Genomic DNA, 21264 nt, shown 5'->3' with positions numbered 1-21264 from the left:
GGGCACCGTTGTAAACTCAGCAGCCTGAAGATCCCACACGAAGACAGTGGTTTGATGTTGTTGTGTAGTGGCAGTAATGTACGTCCTCTGATTTATATTAGTTGCCTCAACCATTAATTTGGATCGGGGGAGTAAGATGTTTTAGACATTTTTAGAATATAAGAGCATGTCTAACAAGCCCCTTAAAACCGTCCACTCCGTAAAATTTCGGCGGGATACGGAGCAAGCGCGGTTTGGGCCGTCTAGCAGGCCCCGTATTCGGGCCGGCCAGTTTCGGCGGAATACGGGCCCCAGGAAATCCGCATCGCGGCCCCCTACTTATACCGGACGAAGGTGCGAGTGAGGGGTTAACCCTAGCTCCTCCGTGCGCCGCCGCCTCCCTAGTTAGCTCCGGCGAGAAATCCCGTGCACCCTAGCTCCGCATTTCAACCGTCGATCGGTATGTACGGACACCAAAGCAGTACCGCGTCGCCAGCGAGCGGATCGAAGCGATCCCGCTCCCCAGACACCATCGAGGAGGCGTGGCGGCTCCAATGCAAGCGGGAGCCGCCGTGCGGCGTGCAGGTACGCCGGCGGCCTGAAGAAGAATACGCACCCACCCTTGCATATTTAATTTTTCAGACACAACCCGCAGTCCGTTGATTCCCCACATCTCCGCCGAGCTGCCTCTCTCTCTCTCTCAGTCCGTCCACATCCGCAGTGATTTGGCGGCGGCGGCTGACGTGGAGGCCGGAGACCCGTTCGTGACGGGGAGAGCGGGGGAGGCGGGTTCGGGTTCGCAGGGCCCTGCCCTGCCCTCACGCGACCCTGCTCCGGCTGCTCGTGCTCGTCTCTCGCCGCCACCGCCGATTCGCGCGAGCCCCCCCTAGTCCCTTACACTAGCGGATCCAAATGAGCTCTTCCCCGTACGCAGGCGTCCTCCTCTGCTTCCCCATCCCCTCAGCCGGGGTGCCGGAGATCCATCGGGGTCTGCTGTCGCCGTCATCCGTGAATCCGACAAGGTTTCTCCCTTCGTGATCGCTATCAGTTTACCCCCCATCTCGCTTGGGATCGTTCAACTGTTCTGAACCATTGTGCGCCAGTATGTTTGAGCCTGTGCTGATTCTTGTATAGTTACTACTTACTACTGATCCATCCAGTTGTTCTTGTCTGTCAGTCTGTGTACTATTACATCTAACAGTGGATTCCTCTCTCTTTACAGTTGCAAAAGGCTTTGGTCTTGACTTGGTGGAGCAATGCCTGCTGGTTATATTTGCAGGCAACATGTTTATACAGATTACATTTTCTGGAGACCATGGCGCCCCGCACCGGATTCGCCTCCGCCTCCAGGATGAGGATCAGATGGTTCGGGAGATAATTAGCAAGCTCAAGTATTTGGAGATTTAATTGCAGAGAGAAGAAGAAGGAATGGAGATAAGAAGGAATGGAGATGCTGGAATTCGGCAAGGTGGAGAATCAATTGAACTAACAAGCTGTAGAAATAGAATAGTTGAAGCTTGGACAGTTCTACTGATTCTGGTTGTAATTTGCCATCTATGACAATGTGAAGCAACTGAACATATTGTACTGTGTTATCAAGAAAAGAAAATTTTGATCTCAATATTGGTACATCTTAACAGTGAATTTTATTGCAATGTCAGATAGCATATTGGCAGAATTTTCGGTGAAAATTTTCACAACAAAAGTGCAGAATACAGACAATATATCATCAGTTTTCACTTCAAATTCACAATGACAGTGTAACTGGACCACAGTAGAACATGGTCCTACACTGCAGTTTCATGTAGACAAAAGCTCCATCACCTGCCTGATCAGATTCAAAGTAAGTAACCATTGCTGTTCTCAAGCACTAGAGGCTCTGTCACCTCAAGGATGCGCAAGAAGCACCTTGCTATCAGGATAGCGGTGTTTTCCTTGTCGCCGTTACTGTTCTCTGTTTGAATCGAACAGCCTTCACAGATGGTGTTGACAGTGCTGTTATCATGATCAGTGACGACAGCAATGTCGAACAGGGTTGGAAACATTATTGACTGGGCAGGTAAGTACTGATCCGCTGCAGGTAATCCTCCTTCCATACATCGAAAAATGCAGGCAACAGTTTCTGCTCCTTTGAATGTGACCCACTTCATTTCCTGTCTACTGAGCAGATGTGATAACACTACCGCGCCAAACTCTTGTGCAGGAACAAATTTGTTACCATTTTCCAGCTGCCTTGGTTTATCATCGAAACAGACATTGAAGATGTAGGACTGCCCAGCTGCCAACTGGCCTTCTTCGCTTCCAATGGCAACAGAAAATTTTGCGGTTGTTACGCCGTGCACTAAGCGTCTTAATCTCGTATACTCATCATCACAGGATTCTGTGCATCTGTGAGCAGGATGAAGCTCAGCGTGGATGCTAAAGATCGTGAAATTACTTCTGGATGAACTTAGCAAGAGAGAAGCATTCTCATTGAAGTTGCTGACCCAAACCTCTACCAGCTTGAGGTTATCAGCATGAAGAGGGATGGACCATCTCACGACTTCTTCGTTGGAATATAGCCCACAAAGCACTTTAGCAAGCGGTTTTAGTTGTGTTCCCAATCTTCTCCTAATCTCAGTGAAGCAGTCCAAGGTGAGCAGGGCGTCAGATGCGCTGCCATGCTCATTGCCAAATCGCTGGATTCCCAATGCTGATCCAAGCTTGGTAAGACTGAACTTTTTTTCTTCAAATTTTAGCAGCTGGAGGCCAAGAACACGAACATCATAGTATGTCCTGACTGTGTCTCTGTTATGTACCCTGATCTATTCTCTCGAATTCACATGCTCAGTAGTATCAATTATCTGGGATACAAATGGAAATAATCCAAAGCAAGAGGGAGGATTAGAAGCAGGAGGTTGAGGAAGAGAAGCAGGGGGAGATCTCAGTTTTCTTCCGATACAAGGCTTCCAAAAGCAATGACCAAGGGGCTCGCAGGCCAAATAAAACGAGGACATAGTCGTGTGTGCGCTTTGCCCAACCGTTGCATCAGGCCGTCCATTCTGGACCGCTGAATCGGGCGGCCCTTCTTCTCTCCCGCTTCGACCTTCGGAGCTGCTCACGCTCTTCTGGTGTACCGTGCTTGTTGATCTCTTGATCACGTGCCTTGCTTGATGGCGAAGTGGAGGTGCATGGCAGGTCCGTAACATCCCCCTTTTCTTCAGAACCTGCTTGTCCCCAAGCAGGTGCCGATGGAAAACGATGGCGCAGCTCCTGCAAATTTTCCCAGGTTGCCAAAGTGTCAGCCATACCTGTCCAGCGAATGAGCCCTTCCCGCACCGTAGAGGAGCCAAGCGATCTGCTGCGGCGCGCAAGAATCTTCTCAGGTTCCTGGAAGTCCGGAGGTTCATCAGGCAACTCTGCAGCTTCAACACGGTTAGAAGGAACACATTTCTTCAGTTGAGAGACATGTATCACCGGGTGTATCAGACTGTTTGCTGGTAGTTTGAGCTTGTAAGCAACTGTCCCCACTTTTTGCTCAATCTCAAAGGGCCCATAGAACTTGAAAGCGAGTTTGTGATTAGCTCTGAACGCCACTGAGGACTGTAGATATGGTTGCAGTTTCAGAAACACTTTGTCTCCTGCCTCAAACACTCTCTCAGTGCGACCTTTATCAGCTTGAGATTTCATACGTTGTTGAACCCGTTCCAAGTGCTGTTGTAGGAGTTTAGTCATTGTGTCTCTCTCCTTTAACCATTCTTCAAGCTGAGGTATAGCGCAGGACTCCACTCTGTCAATGCCAAAATACCTAGGAGCATGCCCATAAAGAACTTCAAACGGAGTTTTCTTGAGGCTGGAATGATAACTCGTGTTGTACCAGAGCTCTGCTAGGTGCAACCACTGCACCCATTTGGATTGACAAGAATGAACGAAGCATCTAAGGTAACCCTCCAGACACTGATTAACCCGCTCGGTTTGCCCATCTGACTGTGGGTGTCTTGCAGAGCTCATGCACAGCTGGGTATCCGATAACCGAAACAGTTCTTGCCAAATTTTACTTGTGAACACCGGGTCTCTGTCAGAGACGATGGCAGATGGCATTGAGTGTAGTTTGAATACATCTTTCATGTATGCTTTGGCCACAGAGAGAGCTGTATACGGGTGCGCCAATGGCACAAAGTGAGCATACCGTGAGAATTTATCGACCACCACCATAATACAGTTGAACCCCGCTGATTTGGGCAGACCATCAACAAAATCCATTGTGACAACTTCCCAAGCCCCAGCTGGAATTTTCAATGGTTGTAAGAGACCGGGATATGCCACTCGTTCTGATTTTGCTTGTTGGCATATAGTACAACTACGAACCCAGTTTTGGACAAACGTCTTCATTCCGGGCCAGGCAAACAGGTTTTTGATACGATGATATGTAGCGTAAAATCCTGAGTGCCCTCCTATTGCGCTGTCATGTAAAGCCTGAGTAATTTTGGCATGCATTTTTGCATTGTTTCCAATCCAAACCCTCTTCTTGTATCGGATAATACCGTCACGCAGGGAAAAGTGTTCAAAGTTAGGCTGGACTGCCATTTTTGTGAGGAGTTTCTGAGCTTGTTCATCACAAGAGTAACTCTGAATTACTTCCTCAAGCCAGGTGGGTTTGCATTCCACAATTGACATCAATGGAAAAGAGGGATGCCGAGACAGAGCATCAGCTACCTTATTTTCTAGCCCTTTCTTGTAGATGATTTTGAATTGTAATCCCAACAGCTTCGTCAACGCCTTGTGTTGCCAGGGTGTAGTTAAACGTTGCTCTGTCAGGTTTACCAAACTGCGCTGATCTGTTCTGATATGGAACTCAGCGTGTTGAAGGTAAGACCTCCACTTATCCACTGCTAATAATATGGCCAAGCACTCTTTTTCATATGTGGATAGACTTTGTTGTTTAGGGCCCAATGATTTGCTTAAGAAAGCCAACGGGTGATCCTCTTGTAATAGAACTGCGCCAATACCTTTATCACTAGCATCCGTTTCAACTGTAAATCTTTTGTTGAAATCGGGAAGGGCTAGGACTGGGGCAGATATCAAAGCTGTTTTCAATGCTTGGAACGAAGCTTCTGTTTCAGGAGTCCAAATATATTGCACACCTTTTCTGAGCAGCTCAGTCAAAGATTTACTAATAACTCCATAACCCTTGACGAACTTCCTGTAATAACCTGCCATCCCCAAGAAACTTCTGAGTTGTTTAACATTTTGAGGAGATTGCCATTTGACAATTGGTGCAATCTTGTCAGGATCTGTTGCGACTCCTGCGGCACTGATGATATGGCCTAAATAAGCCAGCTTGGGTTGCGCAAAACAACACTTACTCTGCTTCACCTTGAGTTGATTCTGTTTCAATAGATCGAAAACTTCTTTGAGGTGTGTGACATGGGACTGCAAGGAAGGACTGTAGATAAGAATGTCATCTATAAAGACTAAAACAAACTTTCTCAGTCCAGGGGCCAACACAGTGTTCATCACTCCCTGAAATGTTGCTGGAGCGCCAGTTAAACCATACGGCATCACTTTATACTCGAAGTGGCCGTGATGGGTTTGGAATGCTGTTTTGGGTATGTCTTCCTCGGCCATTCGAATTTGATGGTAACCAGCTCTAAGGTCCAAGGTGGTGAACCATTTAGCGCCTGACAACTCATCGAGAAGCTCATCAATCACGGGCAAAGGATATTTGTTCTTCACCGTCATGGCGTTTAGGTGCCTGAAGTCTTGGCACAACCTCCATGATAAATCCTTTTTCTTCACCAACAATGCTGGAGCTGCAAAAGGACTAGCGCTGAGTTGCAATATTCCCTGCTTCATGAGTTCTTTGATTTGATTCTCAATTTCTGTTTTTTGCATAGGGTTGTACCGGTAAGGTCTTAATTTTGCCGGAGTAGCGCCCGGTAACAGTGGAATTTTGTGATCGCATAAACGTTTTGGCGGGAGTCCTTTGGGTTCAGTGAACAAATCGGCATATTCTTGCACCAGCAGCTGAATCTCCCGAGGCATTTCATTGGACTTTTTTGGTTCCCCAGCAGACACTTGCAGAATGAATAATATTCCACCAGCTTCTTCTGCTATTGCCAAATCTGAAAGTGAAATGATGTTACAAGACGATGTATCAGCTGTTACACCAAATAACCTTTTCTTGAGCTCCCCTTGTTTCACTGCTATCCACTTGCAGTTCCAGTCCACCTCCATGGGGCTCTGTGCCTTCAACCAATCAATACCTAGGATTACATCATAGCATTGTAACGGTATCACTTTCATGGTGGTGTTGAAAGTTGCTCCCTGACAGTGCCACTCACAATTAGGAATAAGAGAGGTGCCTGTTAAAATTTCTCCATTGGCCACCTTCACACGGACAGGGCTATGCATGGGTTGCACACCTTGCAAGAGTGATGCAAGAGAGTCGCTGATAAAATTTCCCGTTGAGCCTGAATCAATCAACATCAGTACTTCCTGCCCCTGGATGACACCCTGCAATCTGAAACATGTACTGTTTTCTGTCCCACCCATCGCCTGCTGAGATAAGGCATGGAGTTCTTGGTCCGTTTCATCCTCACCTTCAGTTGCTGTTGTATAGGAATCAGGGCTCTCTGGTCCTTCAAGCATCTCCAAGAGTTCCTCCACGAGATGCAACTGCACAGTGGCTGCACACTGATGTTGTGGGCTGTATTTCTCCCCACATTTGAAGCATAAATTCATTGCTCTTCTGTAATTCTTTAGAGCAGCGAATTTCTGAGAGCCAGTAGCCTGCCTAGATTGTTCATGCCCCTTTTTATCATCTCCTGGGTTCAACACTCTTTGTTTGAAATTGCTAGTGTTGACTGTTGATAAAGGTGCCAGCGCTTTAGAGTTGACGCGCACAAATGATACAGACTTGCTGCTCGAACTGGGCTGGTAACATTCGTCTCGAATCTCCTCCTGCAACAGTGCGAGAGAAACAGCAGTCTCCAAGCTTTGTGGTTGTTGTATAAGAACAACAACTTTAATTTCATTATGCAGACCATCAATAAAGCGGGTAGTAAAGAAAGTAGGGTCTAAATCTGGTTTATAGGCTAACATGTGGTGCATGAGAGTATCAAAACGCTCGATGTAATCAGATACAGAACCTATTTGTCTAATTTTAAAGGCTTGTCGGTACAACATCTGGTATTGCCCACGATCAAATCGAGTATATATGATTTCACACAACTCAGACCAAGTTACTTCTCCAATTTTATCCTCTGCGCTCTGGAACCAAAGCGCAGCATTACCAGTGAAGTGCATTGTAGCGTGCTCTACCCAAAATTCAGTACTGACAGAATAGACCCTGAAATACTTTTCACAAGCCTTCTTCCACAAACGCGGATTATCGCCATCAAACTTTGGAAAATCTGAGTGCGGTGGAGGATTCCCCAACGGAACACGAGTAGCACTAGCACCAGGATCAAATGGGACCATAGACAGGTTTGTGGTCTGACCTGTGACCGGGGTTGGTAATGACGGAGGCGAATCCGTCACCACCACAACCCCGGTGAGATGTTCCTTGCCGAGGCCGAGTTGCCCGGAGTGTGCGCCTGAAGGCGCGCTCGATGGAGATGGGCTCATCGATGGAGGGGCGGCTGAAGGAGGCCTTCCCAGCGCACCAGCTCCCACTCCCTTCGCGATGTGATCCACCTGCCGACGCAGGTCCTTCACTGCGTCGCCTAGGCCAACAACCTTGGCTTCCATTTCTGGCCGCCAAGCCTCGAAGGTGGCCTTGATTTGTTCCATCTCCGGTTGTAACCGTGACACCGAGCCTTGGAGCGTGATGATGTCGGGCTTGATGTCGTCGACGGCGAGCTTGATAGACCCCATCTCTCGCGACATGCGAGCCTCCGAGTCCTGGATCATCTTCATCAACGCATCCATCTTGCCCTCCATGGTGTCGATGCGGCCAGACGTATCCCACCGCGTTTGTGCCTTCTCCGTCCCCAGTTTGACTCTCGTAGGCAAACAGTCAAACAGTTGGTGTGCTGCTTTTCTCCACCCGCCGATCTCTGTTGCTCAGGACGAAATCGACCCACCGCGGGCGTTCGCGAGCGAACTTTGTGTGGATCTACTAGAGATCCACGCCCAAACGATGAGGATCCAGATGGATCGTGATCCGAACTCGAGGAACCGGCCAAATCGCAGGGAAACCTGCTGGAATCTGATACCAAATGTTATGTACCCTGATCTATTCTCTCGAATTCACATGCTCAGTAGTATCAATTATCTGGGATACAAATGGAAATAATCCAAAGCAAGAGGGAGGATTAGAAGCAGGAGGTTGAGGAAGAGAAGCAGGGGGAGATCTCAGAGTTTTCTTCCGATACAAGGCTTCCAAAAGCAATGACCAAGGGGCTCGCAGGCCAAATAAAACGAGGACATAGTCGTGTGTGCGCTTTGCCCAACCGTTGCATCAGGCCGTCCATTCTGGACCGCTGAATCGGGCGGCCCTTCTTCTCTCCCGCTTCGACCTTCGGAGCTGCTCACGCTCTTCTGGTGTACCGTGCTTGTTGATCTCTTGATCACGTGCCTTGCTTGATGGCGAAGTGGAGGTGCATGGCAGGTCCGTAACAGTCTCTCAGGTCTTGTAAGAAGCGGACTTGATCCCATGGTAGTTGGTAGTTCTCCAGAGCAAGCCGCAAGAAAAAGGCAGAGTCATAATCTCCTTGAAACATCAACACAGTGGAGGCAGTCAATTTCTGCAGATGTACTTTCAACCAGGCTTGCAGAATTTGTGGCGTTACTCCTCGTCTTGCGTTGTTCTCCAGCTTGTGCCCTACTTTCTTCAAGAAGTCAAGGGTACGAGGATTGTACGAGTGCAGATCAGGGCCAACTTTCAGATTAATTTCAAACACGTGAGGAATGTTGTGATCCCTGTCGTCATCGAACTGGAATGCAAATCCCAGCTGAACTATGTCTCCGGTATTGACCAGAGATCGAAGACGATGATACCACTCACTCGCGCTTTGTGGGGGTCCAACTTGCTCCATTTCCGGCGCAGGCGCCACATACTCAGTGTCGATCGCGAGGAGCGCAGGTCTGCCTTGATTTAGAAGGGTTGACAGGTAGCCGAGTTCCTTGGCACAATTGTCGCGCCACACGGCGCGCACCTGCCTCTGCGGCGGCGTGTCAAGTCCATTGCTGCTGGTGAAGGGGTGGCCGGCCATGGCTGCGAGTTCTGGCATGATCCGCTGTGGCGGCGTGTCAAGTCTGTTGCTAGTGAAGGAGTTGACGGGCATGGATACGAATTCTGGCATGACCCAGCTGGTGGCGCGGGGGGCGGATGTGACGGGCGCCACGAACTCCAACTCCTCGGCGCCCGGGCCCGTGTTGACGAAGCAGGCTTCATAGGCGCGGACGCGCGGGAAGGTCTCGCCGGCACCCAGGTTGGGAGAGTAGGGCTGGGCGGCGGCGCCGCCACCGCGCGGCTTGAATTCCCGGGCGTTCTGGTTGAGCATGTGAGACGAGGCTTCGTGGCCGACGGGCGCCAGACGAAGGTCGGTGCGTCGCGACGTACCATGCGGAAGGGTCCCTCGGACGCGCGGGGAGCTCTCGTCGTCGGTACCCTGGTTTAGCGAAGAGGCCGGGGCCGCGCCGCCGCGCGGCGTGAACTCCCGGGCGCTCGGGTTGAGCACGTGAGCCGACGCGCTGGGGCGGAGGAGCGTCAGCGGAATCTCGGCGCGTCGTGCGCTAGCAGGCGGAGGAGGACCTTGGGAGTGCGGCGAGGTCTCGTCGTCGGTGCCCCTGTTTAGCGAGGAGATGGTGGTGGCGCCGCCGCGCGGCGTGAATCCCCTGGCGTTCGGGTTGAGGCCATGCGACGAGACGTTGGGGCCGACGAGCGTCAGCGGAAGCTCCGTGCCTGGCGAGGTACGTGGCGGAAGAGGCCCTCGGACGCTCGGCGAGGTCTCGTCGGTGGCCTTGTTTAGCGAGGAGATGGTGGTGGCGCCGCCGCGCGGCGTGAATCCCGTGGCATTCGGGTGGAGCAAATGCGACGAGACGTCGGGGGCGACGTGCGCCACCGGAAGCTCCGCGCGTCGCGAGCTAGCAGGCGGAGGAGGCCCTCGGGAGTGCGGCGAGGTCTCGTCGGTGCCCTTGTTTAGCGAGGAGGTGGTGGCGGCGCCGCCGCGCGGCGTGAATCCCCTGGCGCTCGGATTGAGCACATTTGACGAGACGTTGGGGCCGAGGTGCGCCACCGGAAGCTCCATGCGTCGCGAGGTACGTGGTGGGGGAGGCCCTCGGACGCGCGGCGAGGTCTCGTCGCCGGCACCGGCAGCCATGTCAGATCCTGGCGTGCAGCTCTTTTGCTCGACCAAACCAAATCGCCGGCGAGGATGATTTCGGTCGATCAACCCCAATGGGCAGCGACGATCGGAGAGGGTAGCCGTTGAGTCGAATGTATTCGCCGCGAGCGCGCCAAGCAAAACTTGGTACAGCTCTTTTGCTCGACCAAACGAAAGCGTGCAATCCACGGCAGCATAGCGCAACTGAATCATTTTTGCATAGCGAAACTGAATCATTTTTGCATAGCGAAACCGAAAGATTTCGATCGAAATTACTGTTTACCACACGATTGAGTTCAGGTAGAGTACATGTCCAAGCTGCATGTGTGCTTGCTTAATTACTGGCCTACGTCGAGTCCAATACCTGAGACGTGCGTGTCTCCAAGATCAACAACATACTCCATATACATATATCCGATTTAGGATTTACCCATTGGCAACAATAAGTACTAGTAGCTGTCTCTTAATTCTTTTCTGACAAGGTCATGTCTCTTAATTACTCTGATATATGTATCAGCAACAGCTCTTAACCGGAACCCAGCTATGTGCTGATCTAGTTTCTAAAAACTTGTCAAACATGTCTGAAATTTGTGAAACATGTCTGAAACTTGTGAAACATTTTGTACTGCTCAAATTTGTTTCAGGTTTAAGCATCCAAGTGGTGTGACCATGAGTGTCAACAATAACTTTTTGTGTTTAACCAAATGAAACAAAGTTTCATGCTTGTTTGACTTCGATTGTTGTGTTAATTAAGCATGATCGAATGAGTTGATTGTTCAACAAAATAATATGGAAAAATACAATCCTTGTGACCTTGTGATCATGTCTGGCAACCTCTCTTATTTCAAGTGTTCGGACTTTTCCAAAAACAAAAGCCAAGATTTGTTTTGACACGGAAGTTTTCCAAACTAAGTATCTATAAAATCTATAGGGATCCATAAGTTGGTATGATCCCCCTATTATTTCAAGTGTTGCATGCATGTGTTGTTAACTTGATGGTATCCTCTGTTATTTGTGTGTGCTTCTGATCTGCTCTTAGAATATTGCCACTAAGAAGATGAAATCAAACCACATCTCTGTAATTGCATACAAATCTCTCTGTCAACCATTCAATTTATAAAAAAAAAGGACTTCCCCCCCAAAAAAAACCCATCCTTGTGTGTTTTGACTACCACTCTAGGTTTTATCGAACTATTTCTCAATATTTTATCAAATAAAACCAGGAAGTGTGATTGATATGTATATCACCTCATTTACATCCAAAAGTACTTTGTAGAAAATTATTTTCTTTATTTAATTTCCTCTTATCAAGATGCATGTTAATGGAACTGTCTCCTAATTATTTTCCGGCAAAGTCATGCCTCTTAATTACTCTCATGTTTCAACAGCAGCTCTTAACCACTCTTTACATTCATCGACAAACTTTTTATCAGTCCTATGTTTTTAGTGGTATGGACGAACTCTTGAACATTTTTGTACACCTGCTCCACAAGAAAAAAAAACATGTATTTTTACACATATTCCAAGGGAGCGACTTCACTTCGCTCTAAATTAGTGAGACAACCTCTTCACCCTTCTCTAGCGCTCCCCTCTTGCCACACCGCCTGCCACTAATGTCGATGGGTGTAACATCCAAACTTTTGCAACCAAGTTTAAGCATAACCAAGTGGTGTGAAAATGAGTGTCAACCTCTATTTTGTTTTGATTTACTTGCTTCTGTATAGCTATGATCTACAAGTGGGTATGTGATCCCAATCTATCTGAAACACAACACATTAATTATAGTTTGGCCGGTGAGAATATGCTTACAAAAGTATTTATCAATCTATTTCCACAAAAGGTTCTTTTTAAATAGTGTCTTCTCTATGAACCATAAAACCCTATTCAAGAAGGGTATCTGCTTTCAAAACACAAGTTTATTAAAAACTAAAAAATGATGTCCACTTTATGTGTGCACTCAGTTTGATTTCAAAAAATAAATTATATAAAACTAGTTCCATAAGTATTTTCTTTATTTTCAAAAACATCAAAGATATAAAGGATACCTTTTAGGTATTATTCTTTTCTCTGAAAACTAGGAATGTGTGGTTGCTTTCATCCAAGACCCCACTTGGCTATAATCAACATTTCGCTGCATCTCTATAAAAACAAGATCTTATCTATTTGTTTGTGTGATCAACTCAATCGGAGAGTCCATCTTTAAGTTCTCATATCCACCCTCTATCTTGTTGACCACTATATCATCTTACGAAGATCAACATTTGAGCTTAAGTTGATCTATTCCCTAATAATTATAATCCTATATCCTTGTTGATAGTGGTGGACTTGAAGCATATGTGCTTCCCATGCATGCATGTGTTGACTTGATGTTGTCATGTGTTATTTTGTGTGTGCTTGTGATCTACTCTTATAATCTTGCCAGTAAGAAGATGCAACCAAACCACATCTCTGCAATTGCATACAAATCTCTGTGGCAACCATTCAACTTTTTAAATAGGAGTTTCCCTTTAAATTCCCCCCCCCCCCCCCCCCCCCCCAAAAAAAACTATCCTTCTGAGTTTTGACTACCATTCTAGGTTTTGTCAAACTATTTCTCAATACGTTTCCATATAAAACCAGGAAGTGCGATTGATATTTATATCACCTGATTTGCATCCAAAAAAAAATATTTTGTAGAAAATTATCTTCTTTATTCTATTTTCTTCTTATCAAGATGCACGTTAATGGAGCATCTGTCATTTATTGCTATGCCTTGCATCTATTAAATTTGAGAAAAATCTGCTATGCATAGTTATGCAAGTAGCACATTTTGAAATCAAAACATCATCTTACTACTTTCAAAAAAAAAAAATTAAAGCTAGTTCAAATGGATTTCAACCAAGTTTGGAACCACTCGTAGAAGGTGATCAAATCTAATGCAAATCAATTCCAAAACTGAATGGCACTTTCACGTCATCAATCTCCTCTCTATGAACTACCTTGTACCATCATTGTTTTGGCAAAACAATAAATTTGATCAAATGACAAGATGAACTATATGATCATTTAATCTCCATCTCCCTCTATTGTTTCTCAAAAACAAATTCAAAGACCACCAAAGTCTCATCTTGACCTCTCCATCACCAGCAGCACACCTTGGTCGACCACGAAATCAGCCCTTCCCTCTCCTGTCCTCTTTTGCTTGGAGGCATGGGGTTAGCCAGCCATGCCAAATCTTGGCAAAGACTTGACAGTAGCTGCGCGCGCGCGTACCAGGACTCCTCACCTGTTCTCTTACCTGCTTGTGAGCCTCCATCCGCAGCTCTAGCCCTTCCCTCTCTCTTGTGCCATGGGACACCGATGGCATGTCCCAATTCGAAGACGAGCTCCTCTGCCCGATCCGTCGCGCGCGCCACTAGTCTTGTAGTAGTATAAGATCGAACCACCACCAGATCTTGGTCTTTTCGTGTTCCTATGGGCCTCTATCGACCGTGGTCTGATGGGGAGAGTTTCATCGAACACCTGCCGTGCGAGGGTTTGGCCGAGACGACCGACCGACTCATGCCCCGTCCTCTCGCCGTGAGACGCGCCCCTCTTCCATCCATCCCCTGGCGCAGCCACAGATTCTCTCCCTTTCCTTTTCCTCATGGCCATGCTCGCCGTCGCCGAACGCTACCGTGGACGCCACGTCGTGGCAGAGCACCAGGCCTCCCCTCCCTCTTACACTGTTTCTCACTCTCAGTAGCTCCCATACCTCTCCCTGGACCAAACCCTTGACGCTCTGGGAGCCTTCTTCTTCTGTTCTGCAACGACCGTGAACCATCGCGAGAGCACCGTCGTCTCCTCCTGTGCCCGACCGACGCAGACATTCCCTCCACCTCCCTTTTTGTTTTCGCGGCTTTGCTCCTTCCTCCTCACAATCACTTGCATGCAGGGACGCAGGGGACCTCGACATATATTGAACTTGATTCTGTCCGCTCGACTCTGGTCTCCGACGAATTCTGTGCTCCAGGCCAGCCAACCCCAGCACGGGCGTGTGGACCCTTGAGCTCGGCGACCTTCACAGCTTCCTCCCCGTGCGGGCCGTACGTCCCGGCGTGCCTCCTGCCGGATTCGGGTGAAACTCCGGCGACCCAAGGTAAGCACCACCGCCGTCTCCCTCTGTTCGCGCCGCTCGTTTTTGGTCAAGTGGACGTGGCCCCCTCTAGGTGCTCCATCCGTAGATCTACGGACACCACAGATCCGGGTTAGATTAGATATCTCTCCTCCTCAATGACACATGGGCCCCGCTGTCATAGTTTTAATTATTGATTTCCCACACGGAGGCAGCAGATGCACATCTTCTCGGGTCTACTCAAATCAGCTAAAATAAATAATAATAGGGATGTTACTTCCAGATCTACCTTAGGTTTTAATTCACCAAAAATTCTAAGAGCTCGCAAATGGATAGAATAGATCTAAATTCCTACATCCATTACATCGTTTTATCAATCATGAAGAGTTGGTCCCATACCAAAGCCATCTCTGTATTATTTCACCGTATTTGATCTCCTTTAATGACTCTATTTTCATGTTAAATAAATATCTAGATTTGGAGATCTGCATATAGGAAGCCATACGAAACAAAGATCCGTCTAGGGTAGTATATAAGCAGCAGGACGTAGATCTCCACCTGGATGACGCTGCTTGGGAATGACCACGATCATCCAGTCAAATTCCTTAAAAGTATATAGGACTGATAACAGGAAAACAAATTACACACATTCTTTTTGTCAGACTGAGAACTACTAATATGCACAGCCCCAATACAGAGTTACATTTATCATAGACATCCGATACGGAGTTACAAAACCTAGCGCTGAGCCAAACAATATGAAAGCTACAAGCGGTATATTGATACTACTACTACACTTGTTCAGCCAAATATGAGTCAAGTGGATGCTACTACTACGGCACTTGATCAGCACATACCACAAAACAGCCAAGATCAAAGAAGATAAAGAGGCTCCAGCGTCAGGCCTAGCTACCGCTGGTTTAAGAAAAAGCTTGCCAGCTCGTCCATCCAGCATGTGCAAAACAACAGACCAGGAAAGAGTCACCTCCAGTCCTCCACGACGTACGAGAAACCACTACTTTACACAAAACAAGATTTAGTACGATAGGCCAGGCAGCGAGTGTTCATACTTTCATATATAAAGGTTCAGGTTCAGGTTACTCTAAAAACTTCAGGACACTTGTACCAAAGTGTGATGCTGCAAACAAATTTGCAACAGCACGTGCATCATGCCCCAGGGATCAATGTACGATGAATCTTTCAGGTACAGGTTGCAACAAAATGAAATCAGCAATGAAACCAATGACATTGTGCCCCATCGCCACAACAGGTTTCCGATCCGGCCAGAACCAGCAGCCAGGGTGATGATACATGGCTACAGAAATTTAAGACCTGCACAACATAACCAAGAAATGAGAAGAAAAGGAGGTTAGCAGATTGGACCAGACAGCTCAAGGCCAAGACCAAAGGTTCTCGCTGCAACGCCTGCCATCGGGGTCACCGCCAACCACACTGCGGCTAGCAGCTTGATAAGCATCATTTATATAGCCTTTTCCTATTACTTCTGCGGCATTTACTTGTATTTTGATAACAAAATCTTGTCAATTCTTGATGCTATGATGATTAATATGCCCAATTGTGCAATTTTACATGCTCTCGAAATATTGTGCAGATCGGTGCGAAAAGGCACTTATTCTTCTCATTTTGGACGAATTGCACATGTACCGATCAAATGCACCGAAGGACTTGAACATGAAGAAGTGGAGAAAACCAGGGATACTATGAAAAAGAAAAGGAACATCTTGTGAAGAAAGAAAAGAAGATGAAGGGGCGAGCTGCAAATTGCCAGATCAGATCGAGAGAAAAGGGGAGCCACGGGCTCCATCTCCGGCAGGCCTGGTTTCTATCCCTAATCCCCAAAGCTCCTGCTCCACCTCCGGCCACCGCCGCGGCCAGGCCGGTGTGGCGGTGCGCCATCGATCCGCCACCACACGCCGCACGAGCTCCGGTCTGCTATCTGCTGCTCATCACCGACGCCGGCATCAGCGACGAAGACTTGGGCGACGTGAAGCTCTTATCCTCCCTCAAGACCCCCAAGCTGCTGCTCTGACCTGTCTCCCCTTTGCTATTGCTCCTCCGCAAGAACCAGAATGACCTGAAGCTGATCTCCATCCTCTACGTCCTCTGCTGCTGCTGCTGCTATTTCTTGGTGACGAATTTCACTCTATCCCTGTCTTCATCTCTGCTTATCTTCTCTCTGCCAAGTGAGTTGTCTAGTTGTATTTCAGATTGTGTGGTCTGTACCTTTCAAACCGTGTGTGAAATTGATACACATGCAACCTGTTTGGTGATATGCCCCTGTGATGTACTGTTACGTATACTACTGATTGTTCATCTCATGAGATTGTGCAATTGTTAGTCACTTTCAGTACTACTGTTTGTAAACGTGATTAATATATGTGAACTGCGTTTGGTGTGTACCTTGTGAAATATTCTATCCTTGTCCCTTAAAATTGCTTCTATCCCAGTCTTAATTGTTTGCTAGTGAAAACAACTTCATTTACCACTGTTGTGTATGTGTGTTGTGTATGTGTCGTGAGAACTATCTCCCTAACTCAATCTTGCTTCTATCCCTTTCCTTGGTGTATGCTAGTTATCTTGTCCATTTAAATATGAGTGGTTCATTTCAGTGTTAATTCCTAAAACGAAAATCATAAAAAGATAACTTAGTCTCAGTCTTGTCTCTTGTTCTTTCAGTACGTTCAGTTAGTGTAAACGAAAATCAACCTGTTCATGTGACCTAGCTTTAGCCGAGTACCTTAGTCGTCGCCTAGTCCCTGTGGAAAGAACGACATCCACTGTCTGTGGGCGAATAATTACCCTGTATATACAGTTGATCACAGCTGCACTTCAGTTCCTCGGCATCCTCTTCCCACCGCCACTGTTGATGGCCATCGCCAGAGGCATCAGCGAGCTGGTTGCGTGCACCAACGAACACGGAAGCGGCTGGTGCATGACTGTCGCCATTGCTCTCCTGCTACTCCTGACTGTTTGGTACACATGTGAGTTTGTTAGTTACAAGTAAACATAGGTAACTACATGCTCTAGGTAATGTAATGTTGGTCTAATATCAAGCATCGCAAAAAGATATACCGTAAACTGGAATCTCTAGAATCCGCAATGGGGAGCTCAATATATGAACACATCCAAGACATGTCAGATGTATATAATAGAATATTACTAGTTCGGTTTCCTCAGTACAAATTAGACATAATTTGAAGCATTGCATGAAACAAAATTGTTTTCTGCAGTGTTTTCGATAAGTTTCCATATATCCTGGACCGGAGCATATAGACAAAATACACAAATCTGCTCCCAGCAAGACATGCCTGACAAATAGCAAGAACTATTCCATGCTACTAAAGAACTGGTTCACATAAATATTATTAACACCATATATCTTAATTGTCATGCAAACATGCCATGAGACAAACAGAAGCTGACATGCATCATCAACTAATTAAGCAGCGATAACCATCAGATAACAGTCAAGAAAATTGCAACCGAAACACCAGATTGAACACAAGTACATCCAGAATATGCCAACTTAAATGCCGTTCACAACCACAGAATCACGATTCATTGATCTAACGGGACAATCGCAATGGATTTGGGGATCCAGACTGTTACCTTGAGGATGCCGATCTTGATGAAGCCGTTACCACACAACCACCGCTTTGAGTGGGAGAGCAGCAACATAAGCTTGAACTTGATCACCTAAATTTCATCATCGGGGGTGTCTAACAACAACTGCACACACATCAGGGGATACAATTAGATCAGGCTACGTGGGAGGAGCTGGGGTCTTCAGTTTGGGATCTTGAGACTGGAGCGTAAGAGTACCAGCTTAGACGGAGGCAACACAGCGGGTTTCACGGGCATCCTCAATGAGCAGTATCGGAGACCCACACCCTGCATGCAGCAATGGCATTGTTTCAGTGCATGTTGCAAAAAAAAAAGTATGCTCCAGCTTAAGTGTGTTGCAAAAAAAGGAACTACCAAATAAGGCTCAAAATTAATCCAGAATTCACTTCACAGTGCAAGCACAATGATCAGCATGGGGGCCTTTTTAGAACTTAACGTTATCACGCAACACATTTAACCTGTAGCAGGGAAAAGGCAACACCCTTACAACTTCCAGATACCATAAACACCAGTAGGTACTACAGCAGAAAAAAAAAAGCTCAAGTTCTGTTAACTCAAATGACAATGCCGAAAGTTAGAGAAGTGCAGTTACGGGACCTTGGACCCGTCTCATCCCCCGCTACAGTGCCGGAGGCGATTTCTTGTGATCTCCTAGTCAAACCACCTCGCCGGCGTCGATTCGCTGGTTCCCCTTCGCTCCGCCGGCCGCTCCGGCGGCGGGAGGGTGGGGGAACCCCGGATCTCGTCGTGTATATAGTGTAGGCTTGAGTAGGGTGCTTGTCGGCGGCGGCGTGGAGGCGGAGGCGTCGGCGGTTGGTGTTTTGGGGTCGTCTTCTTCCTCTCCGGTGCAGGCGTTCTTCGGAGCTTCGGCATCAAGCAGGCGTCTTCCCCTGTGCTCGCGGTCCTGGGTGGCCGCCGTGCGCGCTCGTTCCCCGGCTGGATCCCGGAGCGGCGGATCCAGATCAACAAACCGAAGCTGCTGGTGGTGGAGTCCGGCGGTGGTGCTGGCTTGGCGAAGGATGGAGCTCTCCGGAGTTCGAGTTTCGGCAACTTCCCGTCCGTGGGGGATCATCTTCGTTCCAAGGTTTGGAAGATGCAGCGGGCGGCGCGTCGCTGATGCGTCTGGTTCCTCGCCGTCGTCACTGTGTTGCAGAAGGACCTGTGTGCTATTTCTTTCTTTATGGGGTGTCTTTCTGTAATTTCTGGACTTTAATATAATCAGCGGTTTCTCGCAAAAAAAAATGACAATGCCGAAAAGAAAATGGAACTTCTAGTCCTACATTATCATAAATTAGATCCCACCAAATATTTTTTCTGTTCTTTCAAGCAACCAAGTCATCCTTACATCCCCGTGCTGCCATGTAATCATGCAATAGCTAGCATGCTTGACATATACTCTTTAGGAGATTCCAGATAATGGAAATACTCCAATAACAGTATGGGCTATTGTCACTATTGCATACCCCCAGATTGACTGATTGCAAGCTGCAAAAAGAATGGCACGTAAAGATTATAGGAAAACAAATGAATGCAAACTTTAAAAAAAAAATCCGCTTGTAGTGGCATACCAATAAAACCATATCTAAAACAAACTCTGCACAACATTTTAACATATGCATGTTATATTTATTTAAGAGAATTGTGGTATGTATGGAATGCCAAGCAAGAAAAATGACACTAAGAGCTAGACCTAAACGAAAAGGCAATGATAATACAACTAAATGAACACACTGCTTTCTTCAGAACTAAGTGACCTAGTATGGTTCAGTTTTGAGGACAACTAACCACGCACTAAATGACTTAAATAGTATCGCCGATGGAGGGGAAATTCCACAGAATAAACTGAAAAGGCTATGCTACTACCCACACTTTGAAAGGAATTCCTTTGCTCGTAATTAACTATTATTTCCGTGGATCAAATGCGTGTGGAAATATTGTAAACTTTAATTAAGTGGCACAAAAGGCATTTTACTGATGAGTAAACTTTAATTAAGTGGCACAAAATGTGCAACTCGAACCACAAGAAACTTAAGGTAGCAATGTGCGGATCACTTCTGAAAAGGAAAATACACAGAATGCAGGCAATGTTGTGGATGAAGGGAACACTATGATATAAGTTGGAAGACACCATTTGCATCAGGTACAAATACAACCTTGAAGAATATCCAGTAGTTAGAGGCTACTAGCTACCATATGGGTAGTCGAACTACTATCCAACCTTGGTAGAAAATTTTGTATAAGCTTACACTCAAACACCAATCATGCAATCCTACAGTAAATCTAGAAATGCCTCACGAACTGTACAAACAGGTGCTCTCAGGATCCAATCGCAATCGGTAAAAGCTACATAATCAGTAAATGCTGGGAGGGGATCACGCCGGCCGCCGGGAGCATACCATGGCGGCACAATCGGGAGGCCCTCCTGTCGAGCGACGGCATGAGCCTCTGATGGCGGCGGCCGGCGGGTCAACCTGGTGCAGCTCGTACTAGAGGGGAAGGATGCGCCATATTCCTCACCGGCGCTTCGGGTCTGGTTCGTCGTCGACGCCGGCCGGCATGGGAGCGGCGACTGGAGGCGCGGAAAATCTGGGGAGGAGGCGGAGCACGGGTAGCCACCGAACAGCGAGGCTGGGCTCCGGTGAGCGGCGAGGCTGGGTTGAGCTCCGTCACCGCCCCGCGGCGATGATGCGGTGGTTGACCACCGACTCCTCGCTTATGGGCCAGCAGTCCGTTTGCGGCCCAATATTAGACTGCGGGCAGGGCGCGGCAGCGGCAGCGGCAGCAGCGAGCGGGGTGGGGAAGTTTAGTCCCACCTCGCCAGTTCAGAAGTGCCATGAGCTGTTTATATACCACGCTCTCGACCGTTGCGCCACGGGCTCCTCCCAAACAACCCTCTGTACTGACTACTTGCCCTGTCGTTTGGTCGGGATGGTGACCACTCCTCCGTTGATCTCGAGTCTGCGGCCTGTGGGCCCAGTTGCCGGTGTCTATCCAAACCCTGTGTCACCTGGGCGGGCAATTTTTCCATTTTTTTTACTTTCTCATTTTCATTCTACAAATTTCTACTCCCTCCATTCTAATGGGAAGGCAATTTTTGTATTCTTTTTTACTTTCTCATTTTTCCTACAATTTTCTGCTCCCTCCATTGGAAATTAAAGACCGAGCTCCAATAACATGTTTATCTTCAACACAAATATCATAAAAAATTTACACGGTATTTTTAGCCTACAAAAAATA

General features: G+C 47.4%; 3 long non-coding RNA genes across 3 annotated transcripts; 2 read left to right on the top strand and 1 right to left on the bottom strand.

Annotated features, from left to right (window-relative positions):
• Positions 1-627: 627 nt before the first annotated feature.
• On the top strand, positions 628-1600 carry LOC127327670 (uncharacterized). Its single transcript, XR_007868674.1, has 2 exons — positions 628-1001; positions 1202-1600. It is a non-coding gene; the product is annotated as an uncharacterized lncRNA (long non-coding RNA).
• A 14110-nt stretch (positions 1601-15710) lies between these two features.
• LOC127327772 (uncharacterized) lies at positions 15711-16812 on the top strand. The gene is made up of 2 exons (XR_007868733.2): positions 15711-16387; positions 16472-16812. It is a non-coding gene; the product is annotated as an uncharacterized lncRNA (long non-coding RNA).
• Positions 16813-17098: 286 nt separating this feature from the next.
• On the bottom strand, positions 17099-20814 carry LOC127327773 (uncharacterized). The gene is made up of 5 exons (XR_007868734.2): positions 20424-20814; positions 18625-19512; positions 18226-18294; positions 18013-18132; positions 17099-17369 (listed from the first exon to the last, which is right to left on the bottom strand). It is a non-coding gene; the product is annotated as an uncharacterized lncRNA (long non-coding RNA).
• Positions 20815-21264: the final 450 nt, after the last annotated feature.

This window comes from Lolium perenne, chromosome 1, assembly GCF_019359855.2.
Source record: "Lolium perenne isolate Kyuss_39 chromosome 1, Kyuss_2.0, whole genome shotgun sequence".
NCBI lineage: Eukaryota > Viridiplantae > Streptophyta > Magnoliopsida > Poales > Poaceae > Lolium > Lolium perenne.
This window is presented reverse-complemented; position numbering and strand designations above follow the sequence as displayed.